Here is a 12425-nt window from a genome sequence, read left to right on the forward strand (position 1 = left end):
ACCGCAGAGGAGGCCTGGAGGACCGCAGAGGAGGCCTGGACGACCGCAGAGGAGGCCTGGACGACCGCAGAGGAGGCCTGGACGACCGCAGAGGAGGCCTGGAGGACCGCAGAGGAGGCCTGGAGGACCGCAGCGGACTGGACGAAGTCAGCGGCATGGACGACCACAGAGGAGGCCTGGAGGACCGCAGAGGAGGCCTGGAGGACCGCAGAGGAGGCCTGGAGGACCGCAGAGGAGGCCTGGAGGACCGCAGAGGAGGCCTGGACGACCGCAGAGGAGGCCTGGGGGACCGCAGCAGCGGACTGGACGAAGTCAGCGACTTGGACGACCGCAGAGGAGGCCTGGAGGACCGCAGAGGAGGCCTGGAGGACCGCAGAGGAGGCCTGGACGACCGCAGAGGAGGCCTGGACGACCGCAGAGGAGGCCTAGACGACCGTAGAGGAGGCCTGGGGGACCGCAGCAGCGGACTGGACGAAGTCAGCGACTTGGACGACCGCAGAGGAGGCCTGGAGGACCGCAGAAGAGGCCTGGAGGACCGCAGAAGAGACCTGGAGGACCGCAGAAGAGACCTGGAGGACCGCAGAGGCCTGGACCACAGCAGCGGACTGGACGAAGTCAGCGACTTGGGCGACCGCAGAGGAGGCCTGGACGACCGCAGAGGAGGCCTGGACGACCGCAGAGGAGGCCTGGGGGACCGCAGCAGCGGACTGGACGAAGTCAGCGACTTGGACGACCGCAGAGGAGGCCTGGAGGACCGCAGAAGAGACCTGGAGGACCGCAGAAGAGACCTGGAGGACCGCAGAGGCCTGGACCACAGCAGCGGACTGGACGAAGTCAGCGACTTGGGCGACCGCAGAGGAGGCCTGGACGACCACAGAGGCCTGGAGGACCGCAGAGGAAACATGGAGGACCGCAGAGGAGGCCTGGAGGACCGCAGAGGAGGCCTGGAGGACCGCAGAAGAGACCTGGAGGACAGCAGAGGAGGCCTGGAGGACCGCAGAGGAGGCCTGGAGGACCGCAGAGGAGGCCTGGAGGACCGCAGAAGAGACCTGGAGGACAGCAGAGGAGGCCTGGAGGACCGCAGAGGAGGCCTGGAGGACCACAGAGGAGGCCTGGAGGACCGCAGAGGAGGCCTGGAGGACCGCAGAGGAGGCCTAGAGGACCGCAGAAGAGACCTGGAGGACCGCAGAGGAGGCCTGGAGGACCGCAGAGGAGGCCTGGAGGACCGCAGAGGAGGCCTGGAGGACCGCAGAGGCCTGGACCACAGCAGCGGACTGGACGAAGTCAGCGACTTGGACGACCGCAGAGGAGGCCTGGAGGACCGCAGAAGAGACCTGGAGGACCGCAGAAGAGACCAGGAGGACCGCAGAAGAGACCTGGAGGACCGCAGAGGAGGCCTGGAGGACCGCAGAGGGCTGGACGACCGCAGAGGCCTGGATTCAAGTGTGCTGTTGCCAGGAACACCAATGATGACCAGCACACCTGCTCACAGGCCACTTCGCAATACATTCGGAGGCTCTCTGAACAATATTGCCCTGGCTGTCATCTCAACTTCCCTGGACGACCATCTGTACAGAGCTTCAAATGGACATATTCAGAAATATGCATATTCTCTGTTCCAGCACCATGTACGGTACGACAAATACTTGACGTGGGCCAATCGTGTGAACTTTGATGGTTCCAAGGGCAAACTTCCGCTGCCCAAAAATCTGGTACATGACATCATGGCTAGGTGTGAACGCCGCGTGAGGATTGGTGATCCAGAAAAGAGGAAGATAAGGGATACCATAAACTCTGTGCTGAGAACGAAGAGGAAAATGACTTGGAAGCTCGACTATGATGAAACCAGATCATTACCTACCTCCTAGCTTCAGCACATCAGCTTCACACAGCTGAAGCTAAAAAATTGTGTCAATGTACCTGTATGACCTGTACATTTTCTGGGGCTGCATGCACTGTGCTGAATCCACTTGGAGCAGCTCGGTTACTCAAAGGGGAGTGCATGAACTTGGCTCACCACATTCCTGGTAATGTAAGGGCCTGTTACAAGTTGCCCCTTTTATTCCTGTTGATTTTTTGGGCGCTGCTGTATCTATCCAGTAGCAGCCGAGTCCATTGTGCTGTGTCCATCTGGGGCCTTGGGCTGCGTTTCCATCCAGGGGCTGCTGTTGTCAGTCCTCTATTCTGGTGTCCGTATGCGACAGTGTTAAAAAGCAAAAGACAAAAACGAAAAATAATTCAAAAAAGCAAAACCTAAAAATAAAGTACAAAAACCATTACCCCGCACCACCACCACAAAAAAATAAATTATAAAAATGTTAAAGTTGATATTGTTACTGTATTTGTGCTGTTACCTTTTGATTAAAGTACCGTACAGTATGTGTGATGTTGGCTTTATTACAATACAGTACAGTATGTGTGATGTTACATGTTCCAAATGATTTTGTCCGTAAATAAAGTGTTTCTTAAAATAAACATGACGTGGTTTCCAATGTTTGTATTCCCAGCTTCCTGTACTGTATAAATTAGTACTACTGTATGATGGGAATTCAATTAAGAGTGGTATACTGTATGTAAAACAACTTGGTTAGGCATCTTGCATTTCATATTTTAATAAAAACCACAGGAAACTTCTATTTTTAAAAGTTTATTGAAGAAAAAAAAGGTGTTTTTTTTTAAATAAAGTTTGAAAGTTAATTAAAACAAAAAAGTAGTTTGTTCTTCGTTACATTCTTTTCTTGTGTATATAGATATCTGTGGGGGAAAAAAAAAAAAAAGTATTTAAGTAAAGACACTCATGTTCATTTGTTTTCCAAGAAAATTTGTGGAACCACACAGCCCAGCAATAAGTCATGCTGGGCTGTGTGGTTCCACAAAAGGCATGCGGTACAAAGTGAAATAGTGGTGTCAGTGGTCAGCACTTTGACACGCTAACATTTGTGGAACCACACAGCAATGGCTGACACACATAAAATGGCTGACACACACAAAATGCCTGACACACACAAAATGCCTGACACACACAAAATGCCTGACACACACAAAATGCCTGACACACACATGCTGGAGTGAAAACACATGTTTGCCAAACAGTCGACAGCACATGTCGGCCAGATGGCCGACCAAACTTGCTCCAAATCACCCCAAACTGGCCAGAAAGCACCCCAGCACACTCAGGAGGTACTGTACACCACAGCTAAATTAGGAGAGAATTTCATTACAAACAGCCAGATCTTGCAGATTATCTGCCAGATAATTGTATGGTGTACAGTATGCCTATCTTATACAGTAGAAAAAGATACTATACAATGGAGTACAAGAACAAATTTTTTTATTAAATAAAATTAAATTAATCTTAATAAAACATTAAAAAAGTGGTCCACTAAGAGGTGGACCACCACCCGCAGGAGCTGGATGGCACGCTGCAACTGTTCTGTGGGAAAAAAAGGACAGTATTACAAAACAAATACTGAATACTTTACAGTGTAGTAATGGCAATACAGTACTTTACTCTATATTAGACAATATTGTTATTTACAATGTACAGTACTGTATTGTCAGTACAGTAAATCAAACACTACTGTATGCTGTCGAGGTAATTTAAACATTGCTTTAGTTTACCTCTTGTATAAGTGGGCTGCTGCCTGCCCGCTTCTGGGCCAGCCCACCTATCTTGCCCCTGTCTGGGGCCCCCATAAATAATTGGCACTATATTGGAGAAAAAAAAACATTTAGTCACATTCAAATAGTAAACAATTATTACTGTATACTGTAGGTACAGTATTATACTGTATTGCTGGTATTCAAAATATAAAGTACTGTACAAGAGTTTAGCTTCAATAGGTCATAAACAAATTGTCAAAGGAATTAAACACCACAGTACAAATACTGTAGACATTTACTGTATGTATTAGCAGTCATGACATTTCATGACCGCTTCAGAAAAAAGAGGGTTACAGTACTGTAGGTGGTGTTGTAGGGAGTACTATCCATAATAGTGGACTGTACTCAGAGCCAGCCATAAATAATATGATTCCCTAGTCAAGTTTTTGGATGCTGCCCCCTTGCACAGATGCTATTTCCGCCTCTGAGCCTGTACCCCTTTCCCAGCACCATCACCCCTCAACCATAGCAGTCCTCATTTTGGTGCTCCTCCAACTTACTGTACTGTATGTTTAAAATAGCAACAGTGTGCACATTCGGTGTGCATCCCAAAACGGTGCATGTTCTTGCTGGGAAGGGGCAAGGCCACACAGTAATTCCCCAATCTGAAATGACGCCACACAGTACTGCAACTTTATTCACAACATATCATGCAATAGTGTCTCTTTTTCTCGTTACATCATATGATAGTACCACATTACTCCTCAAAGTATTCCCACTTATTCACATTGCATCACATCATATTGCTCTTTGTTCACATTAGACCACACAGTAGTGCCCTTGCTACAGTATATGTTACACAACAAAGTACTGTATACACATAATGCTGCACATTAGTAATGCATTTTGTATGCACAGAATATACTGTAGGCATGCTGCATATCATATTAATCAGCAGAAGCTGCTTGTGCCCCTGGGCATTTGGCAAGTATGCCTATGCCTAGGGCAGGCTCAGACTGGAGATCAGTACGTAATCCCGCTGGACGGGATCCCGGCAGTCAAAATACAGACGCCGGAATCCCGACCACACAATCCCGACAGGGGCGGCGAGCGGAAAGCAGCCCCTTGCATGCTTGCTTCGCTCGCCACGCGGTGGGCACGGTGCCTCGCTACGCTCTACACACTATTATATCAGTAGTCAGGAAACGCAGCATGCATTTGTGGAGTGAAGAGGGTGAAAAAGGAGAGAAAGTACAGTTTGTACTGTAAGGTTATGTCAGAGGGTGTGAAGATGATCAGCTCAGTGTTATACATGTTACAGTAAGTTAGAATACAGTACAGTGCATTATGTATTTCTATTTTATTACCAGGTGTCTCCTCCACTGGTTGGCGACGGACTGTAAAAAGATAATACAGTACAGTTAGTCATATCAGTTTGACTTAAAATAATGTTGGAGAAAAAAAAATACTGTAATTACAGTACCAACTATTGCTACTGTACAGTATATTTACCAAAAATGTATTCTGGCTCGTCGTCTGTGGGTAAAAGAGAAGAATATTATAAGATACAGTATACAGTAAAAAGTATAGTAATAGTACACTAGTGTCCAGGCCCAGTGTCAGGTGGGTAAAAAAAGGTATGCTTGTGACAGGCATGGTGATTCCAAGGGACCCCACCGAGACCATCAGAAAATTTGTGAGTGACCCGTATGCCGGTGATTATGACTAGAATAAGGTAGCAACTCTTTTTTCTTTTGAATTATGTATACTGTACAGTACTGTATGTGCATATTGTACAGTACACTTAAAATATTTAGCAGTTACTGTAGTGGTAATTTTTGGGATGACAGTATTAGCATACTGTAAGCATCCAACTGAGGCCCCCAAACAGATGCCGCCACTAGGTACAGTACGTGCCTCTCGTGCCTAATGGGAAATTCATCACTGACAGTATCTAGAGAGATGAATGGAGAGACAGTGACAAGGGGTGAGAGAGAGAGAGAGAGAGAAATTGAGTAAGATGGGTGTTTTTTTTAGAACAGGATGTTGTCCATACAGTAGCAACCAATCAAATATTACCTACTGTACTGTATTATCGTCTGTAAGTGTAACTAGATACTGTAAATGTTAATGTGGGATGTGATCGGTTGCTACTGTATGGGCAATATCACCAGTTCAAACAAAAACAATTTTCATCCGATTTCTACGCATTTGCCAGAAAAATCTGATGAAAAGTGCTACTCTGATGGCATCAGATCAATGTCAGTAATAATTCTTACCACTAAATGCAGCAGCATCATCATCATCCTCCTCCTCCTCCGTGGCCTGTTCCAGTGTAGGGCCTGTGAAAAAAAACATTAATGTGAAAAAAAAAAAGGTTCATTCCAGGAAATACACATACCCTCCAACATGACCCGCCCCACTAGGTACAAAATGCTCTGGTTCTGGACTTCCCTCTTAATTTATTATTGCCATCACCTGTGAAGAAACAGCTTTCTTATCATATAACTAGTTCAACACAGGTGATGGAAATCATAAATTAAGAGGGAAGTCTAGAAACAGAGCAGTGCGGCGGGTCATGTTGGAGGGTCTGCATACAGAAACATAGAATTTGATGACAAATACTGTAAGAACCACTTTGCCCATCTAATCTGCCTCTTTTTTTTAACCTTTTTTTTACATCAAACCTTATAACAATTTTCCCCAAACATCACATGATGCAAAGATAAATAAATAAAAAAAGAGGTGCAAGATGGAATTGTGATTGGGCCCTCCCAACCACCCTTATGTTATATAAACAGGGTCTGCCACACGACTGTGGCTGAAATGACTGGTTGGTTTGGGCCCCCACCAAAAAAAGAAGCAATCAATCTCTCCTTGCTCAAACTGGCTCTACAGAGGCACGATGTACCGGACTGGACTTACTTAATGGGTGCAGTGAGGTGATGGACATAGAGATAGAGTCCTGGTCCTCCTCCTCCGCCACCGCCTGTGACAGTGTAGGGCCTGTGAAAGCAAAAAATCCATGAAATATACTTTTGTATTCTGTGTTGAATACAGTAAAGCAAAAATTCAGTCAGGAATTGGAGGAGGAGAGTAAATTTCGCACACAGAGACGAGAATGTCGAGGCCAGAATCAGGGGGTAGTGGAGGAGGGTTAGGATACCGTACCTCACCCTGTTGGGATTGCTGCAATCAGGATGCCACTGTCGGTCACCTGACCGCTAGAATCCTGACTGCTGGTCACGCAAACCCAACCCATTGGTTTAACACAATGTACAGTACAGTACAATACTGCAGTTTACTTACCAAGTTGGGGAGAGGGTTTTTCATCCTCATCCTCACTGTCAATAATTACTGAGTTGAAAATAAAAAAATATTATAAACAAAATACAGTAGAGTACAGTTACTACAAAATTGCACAGTAGAACAGTGCTACAGGAGGCAGAGATATATTCATAATACAGTAGGAGCAGAATGACTGTCCAGCGGTAGGGGACATACAGTACTGTATTTAAAAGACCTGCTGTCTGGATCCCGACATTCAGAATGCAGAGTGTGGATTCAGAGTATGATTGGAGGGTTAGGCTAGTGGAGGGTGGGTCGGATGCACAATTTTGGGCACCATAATACAAAATGGATATCGTGGAACTACAAAAGGTTTAGAGGCGGGCGACCAAAGTGATGAAGTGGATTGAGAAGATGGAATACAAGGAAAGGCAGGCTAGGCATGTTTACATTGGAAAAGAGGAGATTAAGAGGGGACATGATTAACCTTTACAAATATACTGTATACAGTAAGGGGACAATACACAGGAACGGTTTTTGATAAGATGGACACAGAGGACACGTGCACAGTAACTCTTGTTGAAGTAGAGGCGATTTCGCACAGAGGCGAAAAGGGGTCTTCACAGTGAGGGAAATACTGTACAGTACATGTTTGGAATTCCCTGCCTGAAAAGTAATAAAAGTGGACTTGGTCAATACTTTTAAGAATGGGCTTGAGAAAATCCTACTGTACTTACTATAATCTGGCTCCTCTTCCTCCCCCGAATCAATGGGAATGAGCTCCTCCTCTGTATCAATTACGAGGCGGTCTGTGTGTAAAAGATGACAAGTATTGTAAAATACAAAAATTACAGTAATACTGTAGGAAACTAGTGTGTCTGTAACAAAAAGTAATTATTACCACTTCCGGAGCTCTCGGATGGTGTCGGCGGTGGTGGTGGTGGTGTTGGTACTGTGGGAAAAAAAATAACAGTACTGTAAGTGAAGCTGTCAATTTGAAACATGTACTGTACAGTATCCAGGACACATGTACAGTAGTGTAACAACGATGACAGTAGCACCAGAATTCTCGTTACACAATACCTGGCAGCGCAGCAGGTGGTGGTGGTGGTGGTACTGTGGGAAAAAAAATAACAGTACTGTAAGTGAAGCTGTCAATTTGAAACATGTACTGTACAGTATCCAGGACACATGTACAGTAGTGTAACGATGACAGTCACACCAGAATTCTCGTTACACAATACCTGGCAGCGCAGCAGGTGGTGGTGGTGGTGGTGGTACTGTGGGAAAAAAAATAACAGTACTGTAAGTGAAGCTGTCAATTGGAAACATGTACTGTACAGTATCCAGGACACATGTACAGTAGTGTAACAACGATGACAGTAGCACCAGAATTCTCGTTACACAATACCTGGCAGCGCAGCAGGTGGTGGTGGTGGTGGTACTGTGGGAAAAAAAATAACAGTACTGTAAGTGAAGCTGTCAATTTGAAACATGTACTGTACAGTATCCAGGACACATGTACAGTAGTGTAACGATGACAGTCACACCAGAATTCTCGTTACACAATACCTGGCAGCGCAGCAGGTGGTGGTGGTGGTGGTGGTGGTGGTACTGTGGGAAAAAAAATAACAGTACTGTAAGTGAAGCTGTCAATTGGAAACATGTACTGTACAGTATCCAGGACACATGTACAGTAGTGTAACGATGACAGTCACACCAGAATTCTCGTTACACAATACCTGGCAGCGCAGCAGGTGGTGGTGGTGGTGTTGTTGGTACTGTGGGAAAAAAAATAACAGTACTGTAAGTGAAGCTGTCAATTTGAAACATGTACTGCACAGTATCCAAGACACATGTACAGTAGTGTAACAACGATGACAGTAGCACCAGAATTCTCGTTACACAATACCTGGCAGCGCAGCAGGTGGTGGTGGTGGTGGTGGTGGTGGTACTGTGGGAAAAAAAATAACAGTACTGTAAGTGAAGCTGTCAATTGGAAACATGTACTGTACAGTATCCAGGACACATGTACAGTAGTGTAACAACGATGACAGTAGCACCAGAATTCTCGTTACACAATACCTGGCAGCGCAGCAGGTGGTGGTGGTGGTGGTGGTGGTACTGTGGGAAAAAAAATAACAGTACTGTAAGTGAAGCTGTCAATTTGAAACATGTACTGTACAGTATCCAGGACACATGTACAGTAGTGTAACGATGACAGTCACACCAGAATTCTCGTTACACAATACCTGGCAGCGCAGCAGGTGGTGGTGGTGGTGGTACTGTGGGAAAAAAAATAACAGTACTGTAAGTGAAGCTGTCAATTGGAAACATGTACTGTACAGTATCCAGGACACATGTACAGTAGTGTAACAACGATGACAGTAGCACCAGAATTCTCGTTACACAATACCTGGCAGCGCAGCAGGTGGTGGTGGTGGTGGTACTGTGGGAAAAAAAATAACAGTACTGTAAGTGAAGCTGTCAATTGGAAACATGTACTGTACAGTATCCAGGACACATGTACAGTAGTGTAACAACGATGACAGTAGCACCAGAATTCTCGTTACACAATACCTGGCAGCGCAGCAGGTGGTGGTGGTGGTGGTGGTGGTACTGTGGGAAAAAAAATAACAGTACTGTAAGTGAAGCTGTCAATTTGAAACATGTACTGTACAGTATCCAGGACACATGTACAGTAGTGTAACAACGATGACAGTAGCACCAGAATTCTCGTTACACAATACCTGGCAGCGCAGCAGGTGGTGGTGGTGGTGGTACTGTGGGAAAAAAAATAACAGTACTGTAAGTGAAGCTGTCAATTTGAAACATGTACTGCACAGTATCCAGGACCAAAAAGGGGTCCGGCCAATAAACAATCTGCATCAGAGAAGCAAGATACAGTATGCTTAAAGTATACAGTACTATATACTAGATCGCCAACAAACGTAAATTAACAAACAACTATCACTGGAATTTACCATCCTCATCCCGTAGCGAAGCACGGGTATTCAGCTATCTACAATGTTATTTATACTTTGTGTTTAATATTTACATTTAGTTTTGTAAACAGACATTCTTAACATTAACGGATTGCAGCGAGTTATCTGTGATGGTCAGGACAGGGGGTTGGGACTATAGAAATCACTATGTACTGTACACTACTGTATTTGACAATACTTACCAGCTTGGCGGCGCCTGTCCCGCCTCCTGTGACGTCGTGCTACCAGCCCTGTAAAAATATATATACAGTATAATGGCAGCATACTGTACAGCCAATGAAATTCAACATTGACAGCATCTTTATGACATCACAATAAATGGAATTGTTCATTCTAGTACCCTGCACCTAATCACTCAGGAGGGCATAGTGTACTGTACTGTCTTCAAAACTTAAGGGGCACATTTCTAAATGTGACATACAGTACACTTACAGTATCGCTACAGTACAGTAGGTCCAGGGTATTAGACAGAACACTACCTTTATAGACATTGTAACACACATAAGCATTGCCCTTATAAACATTATGACACACATCAGCATGCAGCCCTCCCACCCTTAACCATCTCAGTACTGTTCATTACATTACAAATTGATTTCATGACAGATGATGCAGTACTCACCTGAATTCATCTTATTCACGTCATGTCACAGTAGTGCAGTTTATTCACGTCACAGTACTGTCCTTGATTCACGTTGTGTCACACAGTAGAGCACCGTATTCACGTCACAGTACTGTCCTTGATTCACGTTGTGTCACACAGTAGAGCACCGTATTCACGTCACAGTACTGTCCTTGATTCACGTTGTGTCACACAGTAGAGCACCGTATTCACGTCACAGTACTGTCCTTGATTCACGTTGTGTCACACAGTAGAGCACCGTATTCACGTCACAGTACTGTCCTTGATTCACGTTGTGTCACACAGTAGAGCACCTTATTCACGTTACTGTACGTCACAGTAGTGCAGTAGTATATCCACATTACGTCACAAAGTAGAGATCTGCCAGTCATGAACCTTATGCAAGAGTAATGCACGTCAGAACACATTAGGCCACTGTAACATCCCTTAGAATAATTTCTGCCAAAGTAACATCCCTTAGAACACTGTACTATCTGAAACACAAATTTCGGCACACTGCACGACACACTGCAATTAAACCACACAATGCACTGCACGACTGCGTGATATGACAAACTGCACATTTCTCTGCAAAATATGATACAATGTACACTACACAAAAAACTGCAATTACCACATGTGTATACAGTACACTGCACGACAGTGCTGGCCCTAGCCAGGTACAGATACAGCCGCAGTCACGCAAAATATAGGCATGCCGCATATCATTTTAATCAGCAGAAGCTGCTGGTGCCCCTAAGCATAGCAAATGCCCTAGGCATTTGCCTACTGTAGTTTGCCTATGCCTAAGGCCGGCTCTGCTGCACGATGTGATTCACTATGTATTACACTCACTGCACAATACCATATACTGAATGTACACTGCATGACACGCTGCAATTACGCAGCACGATACACTGTGATACATTGCATATACTGTACACTGCATGATACTGTACACTGCACAATCGTAGACCACCTGGATTGTAAAGAACTACTGTATATACACAAGTTTAAAAAAATAACAATTGTTTTTGTAAAACGCATGTCGATCTTTTTCCATGTCAACTTAACGACCATGTCAACCTACAGTAACTGGTGTCAACCAATTTCAAAAGCCGCACCATCTAGGTCGACGCAAAAAAACAAATTGACCTTTTGACCCGGGTTAATGTTTGGTCCTTGTTTAACCATTTGTTTACCACAAATACTGTACAGTGCTGTATAGACCGGATACCTGCTGCTACAGCAGCCCCTGCTATAATGTACTGTACCTGTAACTACAGTAACTTAAAGTACAGTAATCTACAGTAATGTACTGTACTTACAATCCCTTATGGCCTGCAGGCGTCGTGGGGTCCTCCTCACGAGGTCGCTCCATCTCCTCTGGAGAGACCTCACCGTTCTCCTCCGGTTGTAGGTCCGGAGGATATCCCTGCTGGCCCTCCTATATGCCCTAACTTTCTCCTCGTTGCTGGCGAGAGTTCTGTCCCGCCAGCGAACGAGGAGACGCAGCTCACCCAGAGCATAGGGACGGTCACGTACTACAGGTACAGCAGCCATGCTTATGCTCAATGAGCGATCCAGACGTCGTGCGTCTCAGACGTCGTGCGTCTCAGACGTCGTGCGTTCCAGGCATTCAACGTACAGTACTGTAGTTACTGTACTTTGTGACAGTTTCCCTTAGTTTTACATATGCCCTTTCTTTGACCACAGTATTTTCCACTGTCTTGCCCTACGCCCTTCCCTCCTGGGAGCCTTCACAGGTCTTATGCTATACACAAATACCGAAGATGCACAGTCCGTCAGAATACACTCATTTCATTCACGCTGTTTGGGTGCATTTAGCGTAAAGAATCGCTCCTGCAGATGTACTTTGATTTATGTGAAACCTGTGTGCATCCTTC

The sequence above is a fragment of the Pseudophryne corroboree genome, chromosome 5, assembly GCF_028390025.1.
Source record: "Pseudophryne corroboree isolate aPseCor3 chromosome 5, aPseCor3.hap2, whole genome shotgun sequence".
Classification (NCBI taxonomy): Eukaryota; Metazoa; Chordata; class Amphibia; order Anura; family Myobatrachidae; genus Pseudophryne; species Pseudophryne corroboree.